This window comes from Pleurodeles waltl, chromosome 8 (assembly GCF_031143425.1).
Source record: "Pleurodeles waltl isolate 20211129_DDA chromosome 8, aPleWal1.hap1.20221129, whole genome shotgun sequence".
NCBI lineage: Eukaryota > Metazoa > Chordata > Amphibia > Caudata > Salamandridae > Pleurodeles > Pleurodeles waltl.
Genome location: NC_090447.1, coordinates 32,360,334 through 32,382,040, shown reverse-complemented (window position 1 = coordinate 32,382,040; position 21,707 = coordinate 32,360,334).

Below are 21,707 nucleotides of genomic sequence, written 5' to 3'. Positions count from 1 at the left end.
CTACTGCGGGCCAAAAAGTGTAAGGTTGTTTTGGGGCATAATTATTAAAAACAGTTAAAGGAATTTTATTGATTAAAAGTTTAATAATAATCCATCTGCCCAAGTCGTCCTTCCCTTGTGAGAGTACTATAGCATCTAAGGATTTCTTACATAGAGCAATAACACCAATAGTTAAATACTAACAGACATCTGCAATGTATAATGAAGAAATTGATGTGAAACTGGCCCAACTGTCATTGATACGGGAGAAATAGCGCTTTCAATAGCATTTAACTGCAGAGAAGATCGCGGCGGAAAATAGCTAAACGCCTGGGGCTCCTTGGACGTGGTCATCTTTGGGAGAGATTCCATGAAAAGGAAAGTGCATTTTAATCTCAAAATGTGATAGAAGTGGAGCATGAAAGCAGAAGTAAACTGCTCCAAATAAGCGTGTGAGGCATAATACCAGGAGGGAAGAGCGGATACTTCGTCGTGAGAAAGGACACGCTTGCGCGCAGCGTGGTATGAATGAGGAGCAGCCATTCAAATTGGCGGCTGAGAGCATCTTGTCAGCAACCAAACAGTAGGCAGAAAGGGCTTCAACTGGCCTTCACACACCAACAGTGCTCCTGGTGTTCTGACCACAGGAGAATCCAGTTTATCCCCTCAAATCATCATGTGTGTTAGAAAAAACGAGCTCCGGGATCAGGCGGCCATCTCAGGTGGCATCTAAGCCATGTCCCCGTCACCTTACCTTCTCAAATAGCACTTTTCCAGGCCTTGTAAAATGGTTCCTTCTGGGGGTAGTGGCATAAGGCTGCCACCTTATGTCAGAGCAGCTTAACAGTGTATGAAAGACATTGGTTTGCACGGCTTGCCGTGTTATGACACCATGCTCTCTGGTACCTTATGAGAATTACTATGCTTAGCTGTTCAATGCGAGTGGCCCAACACTAAAAATGCCAAAAGTGGGAGGGTTATGTGCTCTTCCTCAACAAAAATCCACCCAGCACTGCAAACCTGGTTGTCCAATTGGTAAGAGCACAGACAGGGGGAGTCGAGGGTGCGAAGCATCTGAGAAGTCCTTCGACTGGTCAGGGAAAGTGGGCACAAGGTGGACCTCCTGTTGCCTCTGCTTATAGATTAAAGGCAGGTAGAGGCGTACAAAACCCGCTAATGCCTAGGGGAGAGCAATCTGATGCAAGATTTAGAGGTGATGACGAAACAGATCAAAGGAACAAGCAAAGAGTATGGAGAATATTCGATAAACAATGGGGCAGTATGGACTGCGCTTGTTCCCTGGAAAGTATGGAAGGAATGGAGACCCCAGCACCACTAGATTAGTGCCTGGAGGAAGACGAAAAATATAGGAGAAGACTGAGTCAATATCAGGTGTGATGGACTTGCTTTTAGAGGCCCTGGTGTGTTCGTGTCAAGTGGGGTGCAAATTTCGTGTGCCACTTACATGGTTTACAGCATGTGCAGATCTTCCAACTCACAAGGCCCCATCGTGTGCCACATGATATCGGCTCCCATCACACGGTCACCGGTGAAGAGCACAAACAGCTGGAAACGCCTGCACTGAGCATGTTTTCAGGTATTTGTTTGGATGCTCTGAGCAGCCGATGTCCATTGTGTGGTGTAAAACCTCCCCAGGCCATCGACGGCAGCCTCCAAGGCTGTGTTTTTTTGGGGGGTTTGGAGGGTGGGTTGGCTTTAACTAGCACTAAGCCACACCCATTTGAGGCCCCGCCCTCTCCTCACAGGTGAAAACGATTCATAATTTGGCAGCTCTGCACGTGTGGGGGAAAGAACGGTGAATAAATGTCCGTTGGGGGTCCACACTGAGGGGCCTCAGTGCCAGGAACGCTCAGCTCAGACGTTTTACGTTAGTTTTGTTTACATGGATACAAGATTGGTAGGGGTGGGCAGCGAGGCCTATGGAAAGAGAACTTTGCAGCCCCACCAAAGGGCACCCTAGGGGAGCACCCTAAATATCTGGTGTCCCAGGTGGTGGGCATTACTAGGCTCACGTAGACTCATACGCAAGTGCTGAAATTGGTGCAAGTGCATTTACACACAGTGGCGCTGGAACAAGTTTCGGGGCGCTTCATCAACGCTCCATCACTGAAGTAATAGAGACATTCCAAGCGTCACACAGAGAATAAGTAGAGCAGATATACCCAGCAGGACAGTGGTATTAGCTGGTGGTGCTTTCTGGAGAACACCCACTTATATCACTAAAGCGCGGTGTGGTAGCCACGTCATTCACGACGGAACATTTTGCATTGAATTGGCCGCTGATTTTACTCAGACATACAGTGTTTCACTAATGAAAAGAGCACGAGAGATAATGTGTAGAAAACGGATTTCAGGAAAATAACGACGTCTTGATTTATTTATGTTGATCTTATTAAAAACGTTGTTTCCATCACACTTCAGAACTACTCAGAAATTGTATTTCATGTGTGCTTTCCAACTGCTGGTATACTCTGAAACATGTACACAGTTCATTGCCAAATAGTTCACTTTACAAAATCAAGTCGCTTTGCAGACAGAGAAAGTAAACACAAACCTCCATGTTAAAAGAATAAAGAGCCGTTGTCCAGAAGTTATTGCCTGGCGTTTAACCTCTATCTTTGAAGCACAACAGTTGTTCCCAGATAAAAACGAAAAATGAAAGGCATCTTTAGCACTCATTCATAGTCTGAACTCCAGCATGGTTATTTTTTGGGTGCTGCAGGACCCCCAGCACCCCTGCTCCCTAAGCAGATGTTTGCACCAGTTTCAGAGCTGGCTTCCACTAGGAGTGAAGCTGATATTGTACTTGGTCTGGTTCTTGCACAGACTGTTACCAGCCGGTGGAGACTGTCATGCAAAACAGTGTTAATTACACTGGAAAGAGGGGAGAAAACATTCTGCTCCTCATATTGGGCATTGTGCACTATCAGTGCAGAGACACCCCATCCTCAGACCTAGCCAAGCAAAAGAGTGACCCACTCGTGGCACCATTCGGAAGATGAGCCTAAGCAACCGGGCTGTGGCTTGGTCCCCTGGTAGAAACACCAACTCCAAAATATTTCCAAGGCTGTGCTTTACAGTGCCCTGAAGGGCTAGGGACAACTGCTGTAGTGCCCAACCTCAATATCAACTTAGGCGGCGATAGGCAGCGGGCACATTGGTGGACTGCACAGTGCCAAGCTGGTAACGCTAAGGGCCAATTGCTTGAAGCCCATGCCGCAGTCTGTGGCGACCCCGCTGCTCCTGCCAACCAGTTACGTCATGGGATTGCTTTGTGGGCTTTCTGCAGCGCCAAAAACAAATTCAAACAACAACACTGGTCCGTTGGGAGCCCCCCCCCCCGGGGGCACCTACACGCCAGAGACTGCCATGGCAGGAGCCCCATTTGTTGATTTCCACTAGGCTACCTATGCACCTATTATTGGCTCACTGGACTGGGGATATTTCGCCATGGGAAGGAGGGAATTCCTCAAATAAAACACCACCCCTTCCCCGTTCCACCCGGCTCCACCACCCGCGTGTGTTGACGCACAAGGCTGTCTTCCATAGTCTCGCCAAGAGCACGCCGACGGCTCGGACTGGGGGTGTAGACCCTGTGTGGACTTTGGTGTACCCCCAGTGGACCTGTCTCTCCTCTCATGCAGACCCAAGTCAAGGATTAGAACTGCACCATTCTCAGTAGGAGTGAGAGACACGGGTGAGTATGTTAAAGGTTTATCTAGTGAATTACCACACAAGTACATGGTTCTCACGATATGCACCAATGAGAAGCAGGAAGAAACAAGTTACAACAGAATACATTCGAGGTTTCTCTCATAATACTATTGAACTGAGTTTTCTCAGTTCATTCAAACATAATTGACACTGTATGGACCACAGTCTGCACAGGAAGGTGTCCGTGGTTAGGTACAGCGGGGTGAGGAGCTCCCGAGGCGCTCCGGAGGTCACAATTCTTTATGTAGAACAGAGAAGCAACAGCAGTCGTCATCATGTATGTACTACGACGTCATTTCAAGGTGGAGGACTGCGTAAACACAGAACAGATGAGCGTAAACTCGGCTTCTAATGCATTTTAAGCTGTAAAAAAAGTGGAAAAAATCTTACACCCTCAACTGATCTGATGCTCAGTGTTACCCAAGAGGCGCTGTAGTCCCTTATGTCATATGAAAATCCATTGCTATAAAATAAAGCGCGGCCCCTGGAGGGCCTGTGCCCTGTCTGTCCAGTGAGTACACCCCCCTTCAGTGGTCGCAGGTCATCAAGGCCCTGAGAGCACCACCCTCGCCCTGTCCCTTGCTGTGGCACGTGCCTGGGTCACCCAGATGGTTGTGCTTTGTTTTAAAGGCGATGGGGCTGGTTGTCCCTGGGGTTTGCCTTTTGCTCGCCTGCGGCTTGTACCCCGCACACCCCGCAGCGCGCCACAGCACAAGCCACGCCAGGACCCCTGCCTGGTCAGCACACGTTTCCCACGGAGAGGCAGAAACTGCAGAACAACCCATGCACACACATGGCAACAAACAAAGTTGTGTTTATTTTGAGCAAGTAACAGGCGCGTCATGTGTTGAGAACTCCCTTCAAACAAAAGAAGCGGATGGACGTGCATTAATGAGTGGAACCAGCGCAGAAAAAAGAAACGTAGCGCCGGCCAACGGAGCACAGAAGGCCTCAAGGAGCGAAGAAAAACATGTTTATGCAATTAAGCTATGCCAAGGTATGCGCGAGTATAAATAACAACATATCTCAACAAACCGGGGGAGAGGCATGCAGGCCACATGCAGAGAGGCCTGCTTGCCAGAAGGTTCTGGCAGCCTCTGTGCTCTACAGCTGCTGATGCGCCTTGAAGTGTGGCCAGGGAGTCCAGGCGCTAGGCAGGTTCTTAACCTGAGATGCCAGTATCCAGACACCGGTCAGGAATGTCTGCCGAGGGTCAGGCTAAGAAGGACATGGCAGACACACGACCCAGCACAGCTGAGTCTGGCTACCCAGCTAGGAGGCAGGTTTAGAAGCGACCTGATGTTAATGTGTCCCTCTGCGTCGATTACACAGTCTGCCGCAGTAGGTTCTGGGGTACAACCTATGCAGTAGCGGGAACTCCACAACAGATTCGGATTCTGCTGCACAGCACATTCTTAACGTGTCACTGGCACGTGGCATGACCTTGAGAACCACATATGTAATGGAAAAACTTACTGATGCGGGCGCATTTTTCATCCTTTGCAGGAATCAAACAAAATTGATGAATCTTTTGACCCAGTAAGATGTGTGTTGAACCATACACAATTACACCAACACCATCCCAATAATTAAAACAAAACCATGACCAATCAACTGGTTCCCCTGCGCTCTCAGATGGTGCAATCAGACAACGCCCCCCCCCCCCTAAAAAACTGGTCTCGCCAATGAGTGTGAGGAGTGGTTCAAGCCATGACACCCCCGGGGGACTCAGAGCCAGTGCCAGGCACTGAAGTGACACATGGTGCAGAGCCAGTGTATATAGAAAGTCAGTGTAAGTCAGTGGGAGGACCGCGTGCACCACCACTGCCATCCACACTCAGGGCAAGCCCTGCACCACCCAAGGTGATCTTTATGTTCTGTAAACAATCTGAAAGGCTATTGAAGAATAGCTCAAAATGTCCTATTCTAGCCCTACTGACGACCAAGGAGGCAGAAACCCAGCACAATGGGAAGGGTGTGTGTGCATCTGTGTGTGTCGCTGTATGTGTAAAGCAATGACAAGTTGAAAACAATGGACTGCTGATAAACTTACCAGGCACACTGGTTCAGTTTGCTCCGCACCACGTCCTTTACTGAGTGCACCCACCACACACTGGGCGAGTGAGCCTGATTACAGAAAAAATAACTCTCACTGTGGACGCCTGCACTACACGGACACCAATTCGCTAAAATGCCACAGGTAGCGGAAATTGCGTCATATACGGTTTGACCTTAATGATGTCACAGGAAGTGACATCATGTGACCTTTGCTCCTAGTCTTCCCAGGAAGTGTGGTCATAGGACCTTAATCCTGATGAAACCACAATAATTAACCTTGCTGAAGGTCTGTAACAATTGCATGATTAATATAACAACACAACAGAAACAAATGTCTATTTTGGATATCATCTCTATAAAGATGTGGACATGATATGTCTAGGGAACAGCTACCTGAATTATAGAAAGCAACATCTTCTAGTGGGAGTTGGAGGTTGGGAGTTCCTCTCTTCTGAGAACATTTTTACTAAATTGAGCAGTAATCGTGACATTTTACACACACTGTCCACATACATTTGCTAAAATGTCCTACATTCTGAAAAGACAAGCTAATGAAACCTGACAGTCCCCACAAGTTGACCCAATTATGCTTTTAAACTGTACTATGTGTTCCCATATGTCAAACATTACTTCCATTGCTAGGGCCAACGTTTTGGCCTATGCGCCTCTTATCCCCAAACATTACATACAATATCGCGGTGCCAGAATTTTGCACATATTCCTGTCCCTGTGCTATGGGGGCCCTTCTGTGAAAATGTACATTTAGTATGTCGAGGACCACATTTTGTCATGGATGCCCCCTCAGATGGGCCATGTTTGTCCTCCCATATGCCAACAATGTCCTCCTATGTGCCATCACCGGCATTTTGCAGCAGGTGCCACCTATGGCAAGCATTTCCACAGTATTCAAGTGCTAGAATTTGTCCATAGGTGCCCCATTCCAACATTCACTTACAGTGTGCCAGTGATAGCATTTTGCAGTGGGTATCCCACATGTAAGCATTGCCTCCAGTATGCCAGTGCCAGGATTTTGGCAAGGATGCTTCTATAAGCCATGAAGCATAGCAGGTCCAACAGCAGACCTGCAAGCATAACAACACATTCTCACTCAAGCTCACTTACATTCACTTACTCATGCTCATTCTGATTCTCTCACACGCTCACTCATTAGCACATGCTTGCACTCCTTCATTTTCACTCACAGCCGCATTACAAAGCTGGCAGCCCAAGGACTGCTGCAACTGTAGTGGTCCAACTGCCACATTACAACCCTGGTGGTTCCCGATGGGTACACAGCAGCCGAAGTTCTACTCAGCCACGGTGGCCCTGAAATCAGCTCCGCTATGCTGATTACAACTCTGCTTTCCACCAGCCTTGCCATGGCGGGGACCCAGCCATGGAAATGCTGGTGGAAAGCCAGTTCTGGGGACCACAGGGGGGCACCTGCTCTGCCCATGGACATCAGCAGTGCAGGTGTCCCTCTGCCCAGCACCATCGGAAGGCGCACTGTCTGCTTGTCAGACAGTGCGCCTTCCGATGGTGCTGGTGTGCTACAGTATTGGCCTCGGTTCCCTTAAGGGAGCCGAGACAATATAGTAGCACTGTTACGTCAGCCCGGCGCAAACATTGTAATACGGTCGGGAGGGACACCACTGCCATAATGAGGCCCTTAGTCTCTTGCACTCACTCTTACCCTGACTCACGTATTCACACTCTCACTCACCCTTATTCTGACTCACTTATACCTACTGATTCACTTTCACACACACACACAAAATCCCATAATACAAGCATACATGCTCACACTTACACACGCTATCTCACAAGATCTCACTATCACAAACATGCATGCACACAACATACATTTAAAGCCATTTTATTTGTCTTACCTAAGATTGCAGTGAAGGTCTGTTCCAATTCTTGCTGCCTTACCTTTTAGTACACCAACAGCGAATAATAGATGATTGTAGGAAGCTGGCCTGGTGTGTGGTGGGTACCTATGATACTTACACCTTATGCCAAGTATCCCTTATTAGTGTAGTGTAGTCTAGAAGCCAGGCTGTCTGGCGGTAGCTGTAGGCAGAGCAGCCAAGGCTTATCTAGGAGACATGCAAAGCTCATGCAACACCACTGTTGTCACACAGCACTTACGCACATGAAAAAAACCACTCAGTGTTACAAAACTAAAGGTACTTTATTTTAGTGACACAATACCAAAACATACTAGAGAGGCAACACACCAGTAACGCACCAAATATATACATTGGTTATCAGCAATAGGCATAGAAAGTGATAGAAAACAGTGCAAGTACAGTTAATCAATAGTGACCCTAGCGGTAGCTCAAACCATGCACTAAAAAAATGGAATGCAAACACAGGACCCTCACTTAGGTAAGTGGAATGTGTGGAGGGGAGGTGGGGGTACTAAGAAACCCCAAAGGTAAGTACTACAGCCCCCCCTAGTGACCAGGAGGAAAGGAGTAAATTACTGGATTTTTCCCAAACCACCCAGAAGGAAAGAAAATAAGAAAATGAAACACCCAGACAAGACTGCAAGAAACCAGCAGTGGATTCCTGAAGCAGTAGACCTGTGGAAGAAGGGGACCAAGTCCAGAAGTCACAGAAGAGTCCAGAAGGAGTAGTAGCTACTACCCACCCAGCTGTGGATGCAAGAGTTGGTCGACAGTGATGTGAAGAAGGTCAGCACTGCAGCCCTGGAGTAGGTGAAGAGTTCCTGAGAGATGCAGACAACGTCCCACACTGGAAGAAGAATTGCAGTTGGGTTGGTGCAGGAATTCCACCAACAAGCCTTGGCAAAGGCAAATGTTGCGGTTGGCAGAAAGTGGACCAGCTGAGGAACAGCAAGGACCAGGAGGACTCTACCCAGGAGGGGGTGCTAGAAGGGACCCTAAGCAACACAGAGAGCCCATAGGAATGGAAGAAGCACCCACAGGAGTCCCACAGAATGGGGACACAGGAGTCACAGAAGAGCCCACACAGCACAACTGTAGAAGGGTCCCATGTCGCAGGAGTACCATGCAGAGGACTATGCTTCGCAGGAAGGAGTGCGCTACATGTAGCCTGAAGATCCCTTGGATAAGATGCAAAGAAACCTTGGCAGCTGCAAGAGATGCTGTGCACGGGGGTACTGTCCTGCTTGGGAAGGCAAGGGCTTACCTCCACCAAAGTTGGGCAGCTGGCAGAGAGGACCAAGAGGACTGCCCCAGACTACCACCTGGGATGTAGGATCCATGCAGTTCAGGATGAGAGGAGATCCACGCACCCGGTTGTTGTTGCAGTAGGTGCCTGTGGATACAGGGGAGTGACTCCTTCACTCAAAAGGAGATTCCTTTTTCCTTCTCATGCAGACTGAAGACTTGCCACCCTCAGAGGATGCACAGTCAGTCAGGGAAATGTTGCAGAAGCTGTAAGGAGCCGTGGAAACACTGTTGGAAGAAAAGTCTTCTTTCTGGATGCAGATTGTCGGATCCTGGAGGGTCCAGTCGTGGTTCCAGTGGCTAGAAGTTGAAGTAAGGTTGCAGAGGAGTCCTGCTGGAATCTTGCAAGCCGAATCTGAGGACCCACCCATGAGGGATACCCTGAATAGCCCTCTAAGGGGGATTGGTCACCTATCAGGAGGGGGCTCTGACATCACCTGCCTAGCCTGGCCACTCAGATTCTCCCAGAGGTCCCTGCCAACCTTTGGTTCAAGATGGCAGAACCCAGGGACCCTCTGGAGGAGCTCTGGGCACCACCCCTGGGGTGGTGATGGACAGGGGAATGGTCACTCCACTTTTCATTGTCCAGTTTCACGCCAAAGCAGGGACTGGAGGTCCTTGAACCGGTGTAGACTGGTTTATGCATGGAGGGTGCCAAATGTGCACTTCAAAGCATACCAGTGGCCTGTGGAGGCTACCCCTCCCAAGCCATGTAACACCAATTTCCAAAGGGAGAGGGTGTTTCTCCCCTCTCTCAAAGGAAATCATTTGTTCTGCCATCCTGGGCTTGAGATGTTCAAGCAACAGGAGGGCAGAAACATCTCTGAGGGATGGCAGCAGCTTGGGCTGCCTGGAAAACCTGGAAGACTGTCCTCTAGGGAGCCCCCAGAGTGTATGAAATCATACTTCCAATACTAGCAAGAGTATTGGGGTATGGTTCCGACATGTTTGATACCAAACATGCCTAGGTTCGGAGTTACCATTATGTAGCTGGACATATGTAGTGACCTATGTCCAGTACATGCATAAAATGGCGTGCCCGCACTCACAAAGTCCATAAAAATGGCACTAGAGTTCGTAGGGGCACCTCTGCTAGTGCAGTGGTGCCCTCACACACAGGTACTTGCACCCTGCCCTCTGGGGTAGGAAGGTCTGCCATAGGGGTGACTTGTCACCTTTGGTGAAAAGGAGTGCATGCCCCCTTTCACTCAGGCTGAAATGGCAGGCTTGCAGAACACTTTGCACGGGCTCCCCAGGTGTGGTATAATACATGCTGCAGCCTATGGGGATCCCCTGGTACCCGAATGCCCTGGGTACCTGCGTACCATATACTAGGAACTTACATGGGGGCACCAGTATGCCAAATGTGGGGTGAAAATGGTACAAGTTATCAAGTTAGAAGGGAGAGAGCATAATCACTGGGGTCCTGGTTAGCAGGATCCCAGTGAACACAGTCAAACATACTGACAACAGGCATACAATGGGGGTAACCATGCCAAGAAAGAGGGTACTTTCCTACAATGATTATTCACTATTAATGTAATAAAATGAGCAGAAAATGAGGCTGGAGCCTGATGCTGATAATGCAAGATACCCTGTGTTCTTGGCACTTCTTTGGCCACCTCTGAGGCTAGTGGCCGCAAAGGCAGTACTAGGGGTCACAAGGGGCAAGCCAGAGGGCGCGGCTGGGACTCCTGGCAACACTGAAATTACATCCATGCTGCACTAGGGGAAGTGCGACTGTGAAAGTTGCTTTGAAACTGCATCTCCATCTTTCACTAGAAGCAGACCCATCCTCATGGTAAGAGGGGGCAAGGATTCCTCCAGAGATGGTTGCAGTGAGTGGCTACACCTACCTAGAGCAGGGTGCCTAAGGGGTCCCTGGGGCTCCCAAGCTCCCTTCCTGGGCCATTTTCAGAGATAAGCGGGCCCACCGATTGTGTGCGATCTCCTATGTTGGGCACAATCAATGTGCCCCGGGCAGCTTCTTTGCCATAAGATGGTGCAAGTGCAATAGAAAAATGTACCCTCACCTATAGAGAATCACATCCTCATACAAATGAGGAAATACCCCCGAAGATCCCATTGGTGCACATATTACACCAGCATGGTCCATATTATGGGCCACACAAGTGTCTGCGGTCCCTTCCAAGGTGCCTCAGCAGTGCAAAACGCAAGCATAAACTCTCGTTATGCTCTTCATCATTATAAAAACATCTTATCCATTTCTCTACGTTAAGAAATGTGCCAGAGGCACATCAGTTCAAGCCAGGAAGGGGACAAGGGTTGCACATTATGTGGCATTGCAATAGGGGGCATGCAATGCTGATACTTTTAATGTGCCTAACCTGTAACATGCCAGGGTATACTGCACGTCTGCATGTCGGGTCAGAAGCGAAAGCACTAGACAAACGAGACAACTAAAGGTCGTATGGCAGATTCCATACAACCACCACCACAGGTGGGTGTCCGTCTCACACGCAGCCCCTTCATCGCTGCATGCTGCGTGCTGACCTCTGGCTCGAAGTGTGAGCAACTGGTTTTTTCTTTGATAAATGAAAGATGGGCTTCTTTATTGTGACTTTGCCTGACAAGTTGCCTCACGTTGTCTCTTTCTTGGAGGTGAATTTTAATAGAGGTTAGTGTGATAGGGTCCAGGTTAATCCATCCACAGCAGTGGTGCTTGGACAGAGGACATCCTGCCACCTCTCACAGCTTGCGTTGATGGTGTTGTTGGTGGGTGATTTTCCTGCCTCCACTGTGGTTTATCAGATACTAATTATACTGATGACATGTCCTGTGGAGACCTATGGGTACAGTAGTTGTCAAAATCTTTGAAACAAGTCTAAATTTTTGCTTACACCAAAAATGTTCCCATTACTGGTGACCGCTTTTTTGTGAATTCATTTTATTAGGTGTCACACAAGAGAGCACTGCAAGACCATACCCATGACAATACAATGAGATAAGATAAAATAAGATAAGATAAGATGAGATAACATAACATAACAGAGTATAACCGAGAATGCTCTTGTTTTCACACAGACCCGTTCAGGAATACCTAGTACAGCTGCATGGGTCTTCCTTCCTACCTCAGCCCAGGCTGAGGACTCCAGATCATTCCCTAGCAGACACTGGACAGGTATAGCAGGAGATACCACCACCTTCGTTTGGCCAGTAACCCCTCCCCATTCTAAGGACACCATTGCCATTGGATGGACCTTAGCCTTATTGTCAGTGTTGAGGACAGTATATGTCTCTCCAGGAAGCTACTGGTCTGACAACAACAGTTACTCAGTCACCTTGGTGACACTGGCACCAGTGTCTCTCAGTGCTTCAACCTGAATCCCATTGATATGCAGCTGTTGTCTGTATTTTTCCAGACTACTGGCCCAGAAAGTCAGGGCAGCCACATCTACCCCACCTTCTGAGACTAAAGTTGCTTCAGTGGGCTCACTGACATTGTCAGGGCCCACCTGGAATCCTATCCGGAGACTTACCACTGCATTTACTGTAGGTGGACTAGAGGCATTCTTTTTGTTAGGACAGTTAAGATCTCCAGTCAGACGTCCATGAGCTTTACAGTCAGGGAACCAAGCCTTCTTGGAATCCCAATCTTTCCCTTTGTGCCCACCGTTGGGCTTGGAAGAGTTGCAGGGTCCACCCTCCTGTGCAGGTGTTTAGGGGCCTTTAAAAGACTCTTTGTTTTTGTCCTTGTTTTACGTGACCCTATGTCCCTTGTGGGGGCTTTTGGCCTCTTTCACGTGGTCCATCCCACTGGTGGAAGTTTTGGTCACCCTTGTCTTGACTGAGTGGTCTTCCTTCAACCCCAATTCTTGAGGAGAAAGTGGACCTAGGTCTACCAGGAACTGGTGCATCTGTTCTTTTGCACAATTACTCATCAGATGCTCTTTCATCACTAGATTGTACAGCCCCTCACAATCCTGCACATTGTTACCTTTTAACCAGCCTCTTGGAGGTTTCACTGAGGAGAATACAAAATCAACCCAGGACTGACTCTGGGTTTTTCAAGTCTTCCTGATATTGATTCTGGTCTCCTTAGGAGTCACCCAAAATCCCTCAATCAAAGTAGCCTGTTCAGATGAGGTTGCATCTTCCTTATTCAGTGTCAGGAGTCTATCCCCACACTTTCCTGAGAACAGTTCCCAAAGGAGAGTTCCCTAGTACTCTTCCTTATGTTTTCTGGCAACACAAGCCCTCTCATAGGCTGTGAACCTCTTGGCACTTTCCCTCTCTGTAGCTAAGCTCCTGTGTTCCAGGTCCAGTCTCTTAGCTAACCTCTCTAAGAGGGAATCTTCCTCAGAGATTCTATCTCTGGATCTTGAGGAACATGAACCATCCTCACTAGAGGAAGGTGTCCCTGACACCTGGGCTACACGTACCTCTACTTCAAGTCGAGGAGGGCCTCTTTCTTTCTCCTCACCTGAGCTGTCTTGATCTTGAGCTACAAGATTAGTGGCCTCATCAGAAGGATGGGCCAGGTCATATTCTGTCAGAAAATCCTAGAGTTGTGCACTGGAAGGGTTTGAGCCTGTTTTGATCTTTTTTATTTTGAGCAAGAAAAAAACCAACACATTTTGCATTCCTAACTGAAGTATGTTTTTAAGCTTTTACCTTTAACCAAAACAGGGCACTAACAGTCACTTTTAGGAATTTAGAAAAATACCCAATTCAAAAATGTAATTTAACTAAAGGCAATTTTTGGATTTACTCATGACCAGGTGGTATCAGCAAATGCAAAGTCGCAGACCCCACCGCTGTTCCCGCAATGTAGGACGCTGGCTCACTATATACTGTACTAAAGTGAAGTACACTGTGCAGATGGAGGATCCCCAAAGATGTGCAGAGGTAGAAATAGATAGGTCTAGAACTCTATTTGTGCTAGTGTAGGTGAGCAGCTAGGCTTATCAAGGAGTCGTGTTAAGCATTTGTTGTACTCACAAAGGCAATAAATAAGGCACACACTCAAAGAATAAATCCGAGACCAATTTAGAAAAATAACAGATGCTTTTATATATGCTTTGAACAAAATAACTTAATTATAAGGTAAGCAGTTTTTAAATTGAAAATACTTTACTGTTTCAAAAATCAACACAGTGCAATGTTCAGAGTTCTTCAATGTTAATCTACAGAGGGAAACAATGATGCTATTTCACAGATAAGTATACGACTTACGGTCCCAGTCTTCAGAACTTTAGGCTAGCACCGGGCAAGTTCAAACCGCTGGAAATCAACGGCGGTAAGCCGGCTCCAAATACTGCCGGCGGTATAGTGATGGCCGTTGTGCTGGAGACCCAGGTCTCCAGCCCAGAGGGCGGAACGGAAAACCGGCGGATGACCGCCATGGTCATAATTCCCCAAAGTAAGACCGCCAGCCTGTTGGCGGTCTTACCGCCGGTTTAACACCGACCGCCAGGGTTGTAATGACCCCCTATGTCTGAGAATCGACAAAGACATAGCAGGGGCATATCTGCTCATGCAGGTATGTCCTCACATGTAATATAATACACCCTGCCTTTGGGGCTGGAAGGCCTGCCATAGGGGTGACTTGCATATATTGCATGCAGTGTAAGGGGACAGGGCACACAGGCTGTGTACCATGTTGTCTTTTTATTTTGAATCTTCACCAAGATGTGCAGCCTGCAAAAGCAGCACTGTGAGCACTTAGGTGAGATGGTCCCTGAGGGTGGCACAATCTCTGCTGCAACCCTCGGGGGCCTTCCCTATATATAGAGTAAAAGGTCCTATCCTTCTGTACTTTCTGATGCTCCGCTTGACCCCAACTATCCGGAGGTTGTGCTAAGTTCCTTGCCCATCCTAAGCCCCATCTGCACAATATTCAATATGGCCGAGTCCCTCTTTGCTCTCAAAACACCTCTCTAAGGCCTGATTTAGAGTTTGATGAATGAGGTTACTTCATCACAAATGTGACAGATATCCCGTCCGCCGTATAATGATCCCATTATACCCTATGGAAATCGTAATTCTAGGATGGGATATATGTCATTTTGATATATGTCATGTTTGTGACGGAGTAACCGGTCCGCCAAATTCTATATCAGGCCCTAAATTGTAAGAAACACCTTTAAAACCATCCATCCCTCAATCTATCCAATTATTCAGGAAAACCTCAAACATAAGATTCGTAATATTCTTAAGAGAATTCCCAGAAATATAATAGTCGACCAATATCATTGTACTCAGAAGGCGTCCCTGAAAAACAGTCTTCTTCTTTACACACACAACACAGATTAATGACCCAACTGTCTATACAGGAAACTAGAAATCTCTTCAGCTGATACCAACTGACACCATCTGTGAACAAAAGCTTAAGGTTTCACCTCCTCACACTTCAATGGCATCCTGTCTGTCTCCATTCTCAACAACGTTAAGATTAGGTGCCAAACGGCCAATGCAAACGTCCTCATTTGATCACCTTTCTCTCTACTCAAACTCTGCCAGCAATCTATGGCCTCCCTTTGTGTCAGGATTCCCCATTGAGTAACAAGGTTTCTGTTTTTGTGCAATGGCAAAGACTTCATTGATTGGAGGGAATTAAAGTGCTTAGGTCTCCAAGTGCAATGTGGGCGTGGTACAAGCACCAACAGAGTGTGGTGAGCTCTTAAGAAAATGTGGCATGGACAGCTGTTGCGGTTGTATGGAAGCTCTATATGCATAGATGACAACATTTTAGAGGAGGAAAGTGGGAGATGTAAAAAAAATCATCAGAATGAATTCCTGCCATTGGCTTCTATTTCATGCGGGAGACAGACAAAATAAAGCCATTTTTAAATTGTGAGTCTCCTGCGTGAATCAGGTTTATGTATGTACGTGTGACTGGTACTTTTTGAGGAAAGACCTAAGGGAGTTTGACCCAAGATATAGTGTAAGAGGGAAAGAAAATAGATTCCAGGAGGGACGGCGGCCATCTTGGGTGTGGCAACTGTATTTAAGCCATGCCCGGCCTGCTAAACCTTGCTTGATATGGAGGCTACAGAGGGTGCAGGGATTCCATGCTTTTCACTAAATCAGTCGTTCCCAACTTTTTGACTTTTGTGGACCCCACACTTTATCATTACCTGAACCCGGGGACCCCCACTGCATCATTACTGGAATCTGGGGACCTCACCAATGAGTCAAGCCAAGGACCCTGGCCTTACCATTGTCCCTCGACCACATGTTTGGAACCACTGCTCTAAATGATTTCACTTCATTCCATAAAGATTACTTACCTTTTGAGTTCTAGCTGCAGCGTTCCAGTGCAGCAGTGTGGTAAGCCACAGAGCCTGCTGAAAACACAAGAAGAAAGCAATCTTGAAGTAACGTTTACAGCAGAAATACAGAAAATAAGGTAAAGCACCATTGTTCACTTATTTGGGAGCTCCTGGCAATGCTAGAACTCAGCCTAATGATAATCTGTGAGGAAGAACAATGATTTATTTAAAACGTAAATAGAAATTTAGCAGCATGGCTGGTGGATATGGGTTGTGGGAGGCATTTCAGGGCTTTTTTTGGTTTTGTGTTTGCTGAACCAAAACTGAGCACCTCCTCAGGTGCAAAACAAAGTTGACTGGGAGTGATGGTTAAGAAGTTCTGTGCCTTTGACCATCTGGGCACTAAAAAAACACAACGAAGTTCAGCTGCTGTGAAGTTACGCTGCACTGCTCTAGAAAAATATTACCAGACGATCCTGGTGCATGGGTCCCAGAGAATTGTAGTTTCACCATGACTTCTGTGACTTTCACCTGCACTGATCCCATGACCTCACCCGTATTGCAGAGGATCAGAGGGTTGCAGTGATAGTGAGCTTCAGTCCCTTTTAGGGCGGCCGTCGGATCACCATCAAGTCCAAGCACTGTATGTATTTGGTTATTTGTAGAGTATAAGCCTAGTCGAAAATCAAAGAGTGATTGGATGAGAAGCTGAGCTCTCAGCATTTTAATTCGTTGTGATCTGTATGTCTTCTGGTCTTTCCTAAATTGAAGCTGTTGGGGGGTGTTCCTGATGGATATCAAGTCCTACTGAGACTGGGAGGCCGTGGAGCAAAGCATTGTCTCCATTTAGGTTTCAAGAATACAAGGATATGAACAGAGGTTCTGAAGTTGTTTTGTACTAGGAATTGTTTCACTTTCTTGAGTACAAAAAGCTGGTTCCACGCCATTTTAGTTTTCTTGGTGATGAATTCCTTGAGTGTGAAGTCAGTGTCCAGGGTGAATCTAAGTGACTTCACAATGGGTGTAAGTTGGGACTCGGATCGGTCCAGGTTCATGTGGCTGTGCTAGGTTTGGACCAGTCATTGCCTTTTATGGCAAATAGTAGAAATTCTGTCTTCGTGATGTTGCATTTTATGAAGTTACTGGACATCCTAGTGTTCATGAAGAGCAGGCATTGTTTGAGGTGTTGGATAGTAGGAGCAGAAAAGACATTGAACTGCAGTTGTTTTTCATCAACATACTGGTAGATAACAATGCTGATATCAGTAAATGTTGTTTTAATAGCCTTCATATAGAGGTTGAAGTTGATGGGGTACAAAATGGAACCCCAGGGGACTTCGAAGGTGATGGGAATCTTCTAGGACCTGGATGTGTTCATTTGAATAAGCTGCTAATGGTTGGATGACTATAAGGAGAACCAGGGAAAACGTTGCTAGTCGATCCCATTTGAGACTTCAGGGTGGGGATGAAGTACATATCAGGAAGCATTGGCTTGCATAATATGGTCAGGAGGACAGTGTCTCTTATAATGTAACTGTCTCTGTACTGGAACTTGAACTGCAGCAGTATTGGTAGTTGTGCAAGAGATGGTTGGCACTGATGTAATCTTGGAATTATGTAATGACTACTTTTTCAATGATCTTTCCAATGAAGGGTAGGTGAGTAATGGGGCAATAGTTGGTGAGGTCATCAGCATCTCATGTTGGTTTCCTCCGGAATGAGAGGGTCTGACCTGCTTTGAGAGCTTCTGGGAAGATGACTTGAGTGAAAGAGGCATAGTGGCTGGTGTGATGTGAGGACTTTTCCACAAAGGACTTTGAAGAAGGATGAGGGGGGCATCACCTTAATACGGGCAGCTTCGAAGGTGAGGTTGGTGAGGTCTGAGAGAGACAGAGGTTTGAAGGATGACCACTGTGGGTTGCAGCGTGAAGGGTGCCAGAGAGGAAGCAGGTATAGTTATAGTGTGGTTGATGTGCTTTACCATCTTCTGTATTATGCTACTGAAGAAGCTGAGGCTGATGGCATTGCACATCTGTGAAGTGTTGGAGTGGGGGATTGGAGGGTCAGGCTGGGAGTTAATGAGTGCTTGATTGTCTTGAAGAGTGTGCTGCTTCTCTTTGCAGCGTCATTGATGGTGTGGGTGGAGTACTTGTTTTTTGGCTCGTATGATGAGTTGTCTATGTGCAGCACAAAGGGAGTTCAGTAGCATAAGGTCATACAGAGTTGTTTTTGTTTGAAGGCGGAGGGTTTGTTGTTGGCAAGTTCTTTGGATAACAAGGGTATTTAATGGTTTGGCGTTCACTTGCATGTTTTAATTAGTGCATAAGTATTCACAGGATTTTCCAGAACTGCATTGAAAGTGTTGACTTCTGAAGTGGAAGCATCAGGGTGAGAGATGAGTTATAATTTTAGGTTGGTGATGGAGAAATCTTTGAAGAATGTTATGGTGAATTGATCACTTTTGGGATAGCCCGGAATGTTGGTTGGATGCTGGGCATGGTGATGGGGATGGCGAGGTGATCGGCCCAGTGCAGGGGCTGGTATTGGATGGTTGGTGTGGATTCAGAGGTTTCTTGGAAAATAGAACTAAATGCAACAGAACGTGAACAGCAACAGCCAGTATCTGCTTATGCTCACGAAGTCCATCGTTCCTGTGGTAGGATTTTTGGGACAAATTACTCATAATTATGCAAACCTGTAATTGTGTAATTTTCTGTAATTTTGCATCAAAAGAGTAACACAAAATCACCAAACTTACTCAAATTACTACAGCATGATTCCAATTTTGCCCAGACCCAATACTAAACCCCATCCCTAAACTATAAGCTACTAATAAGAAATAAGTTAAAGGAAAACTTAACTTTTCTCACGAACCATCATCTTCTTCAGTTCATCTTGACAACCACTGGATAATGGAGAAAAAAAGAAAAGACCACTGTATTTGTTTAAACATATAACAAAATTGTGGTTTTATTGAAATTAAAATAACACTTTTAATACATGATCTTATTAAAACCAATTACTATACATTTAATAACCTGTAAAAATGTCCATTTATATGTTTATTTGATATTACATTAAAATTGTTTAATAATTATTATTCATTGTTTTTTACACTAAAACTCTTGTTACTTTTTGAAAAAATGCATTTTCTTGCATTAAAACTATGTTATATCTAAAAAGTTTCATTGTCTTTTTTAAGTGTGTTTTATTAACTTATCAAACATACACTACAAATGTATTATGTTGTTTAAATGACCATAAAAGAATAGGTAACAACTACTGCTTTCGCAAATAAAGTGCCATTTCTTATTATGATATTCAATAAATGTTTATTAAAATGAAAAGGCATGTTGATTTTTCCTAATATAGTGAAGTAATTTTAAATATTTAATTCTCTACATTAATGATAAATAAGGTTTTGAAGCTATTGCACCAGTATTTTTTTTACTTTAATATTAGTAAAACTGTATTATCTTTTAAAATTACATTCAAAGGTATTTTTGTGGGATATTCATTTCATATTCTGAATTCAATCCCACTAACTTTGGAAAAGTGCATGCTTTTGTTGGTTGCCATATTTAATACAATATCTCCAAACATATGGGAAATGCATACATTGAGGAAGGAGGCCATTTACTATTCTAACTCCAAATTCAAAAAACATTAGGATAGGTGCATCTATGTGGTGGGGGGAGGCATGATTACTATTCCAACATCAAGAACTATAAACATTGGGTATAGTACATAGATTGTAGGAGCTCATTTACTATTATAGCTCGAAGCCTTACAAACATTGGGATTAATGCATCTGTTCGGGGGGGGGGGCGGTATTTATTTGTCTAACTGTTCAAACTGTTCTAACTTCAAAGTTTATAAACAGTGGGGTACGTTTATATTATTATGGTTGGAGGGGCAATTTTACTATTGTAACTCCTATTCCTCCTGACATTAATGTAAGTGCTTATATTGGTGGTGGTGGGGGGTGAGTCATATTTACCGTTCTAATAACTGGGTTTACAAACACTGGCATAAGTGCATCTATTGGGATGGACCCTGTTTAATATTATCACTCCAAGCTCTACAAATATAGCTTAAGTGCAGAGATTGTGGAGTCATATTTACTAGGCTAACTCCAAGGCCTGTGTGGATGGGGGGAAGTGCATGTTTGTGTAGTGGCATATTTACTAGTCAATCTCCAAGACTACAAACATTTACCTATGTGCTTATATTGTTGTGCACATATTTACTATGCTTATTATGAGATCTATACAAATTGAGATAAATGAATATCTTAAGGGGAGGCACATTTATGAGTCTAACTCCAAGACTTAAAACATTGGGGTTGATGTATCTATTGGTGTGAGACTTACTCGCGATTCTAACTCCAAGCCTTGCAAACATTGGAGTAAGTGCATGTACTGTTGAGAGGGATAATAACTATTATAAGTCTAAGGCCTTCTAACATTGGAAGATGTTCATATGTTGGAGGAGGAAAAGGGAACATTTATTATTCTTTCTTTAAGATCTACCAACTTTGGGGCATGTGGATGTATTGTAGGGATGCTAATTTTTATCATGCCAGCTTCAAGGTCTACAAACACTGCAATAAGCACATGTGTTGTCAAGGTGGGGCATATTTAGTATTCAAACTCCAAGGTCTATCAAAAACATTGGGGTAAGTGAGTACAGGCGCGTGGCACACTAACCATTCTAAATCCATTCCTATAAACATTGTAGAAAGTGCAAATCATTTGGAGGCACATTTAATATTCATTCTCCACTCATACCAACATACGGGCACCACATATATTACAGAGGGGAGTGACATTTTTATTAAAACTCAAAAGTCTGCACACATTGGGGAAAGTGCATTCATTTGCTGTGAGCCCTAACAAAATGCTGGGGGCATCTGTTCTATTCTAACTCTGGTGCTGCAAACAACAAGGAAAGGATAAATATTAGTGGGGGCATATTTACTATTCAAACTCCAAGATCTGCAAATTTTGGGTTAAGTGCATATACTCAGTGCATATTAACTATTCTAACTCCAGTTCTACAAACATTATAAAAAGTGAAAATAATTAGAAGGAGTATATTTACGGTCCTAAATTCACACACACAAACATAGAGGAATGTATATTTATAGGGGGAGGGTCTTATTTACTATTGCAGGTGTCTCCAACCAGTGTTGATCGGGAGCTACCTGTAGCTGGAAGACGCCTTCAGAGTAGCTCACAGCCTTGAGTTCATTTAAAAAAAAAACAGAGTATGACATTTCCCTTTTAAAGTTAACAGAAGGCTGTGTTTATTTTACAATATTATTGTCAAGCTTCAGATAGCAAGGCCTGATAATGAGCAGTGCTGGAGCCAGATTTACGACAGAGGGCACAAAGGTGAAGAACTGAAGCACTGAGGTATTTAAATCGTATATCCTGTCTACTAGTGTGAGAACAAAACATGTTTCTGAATGCTTTTAAAT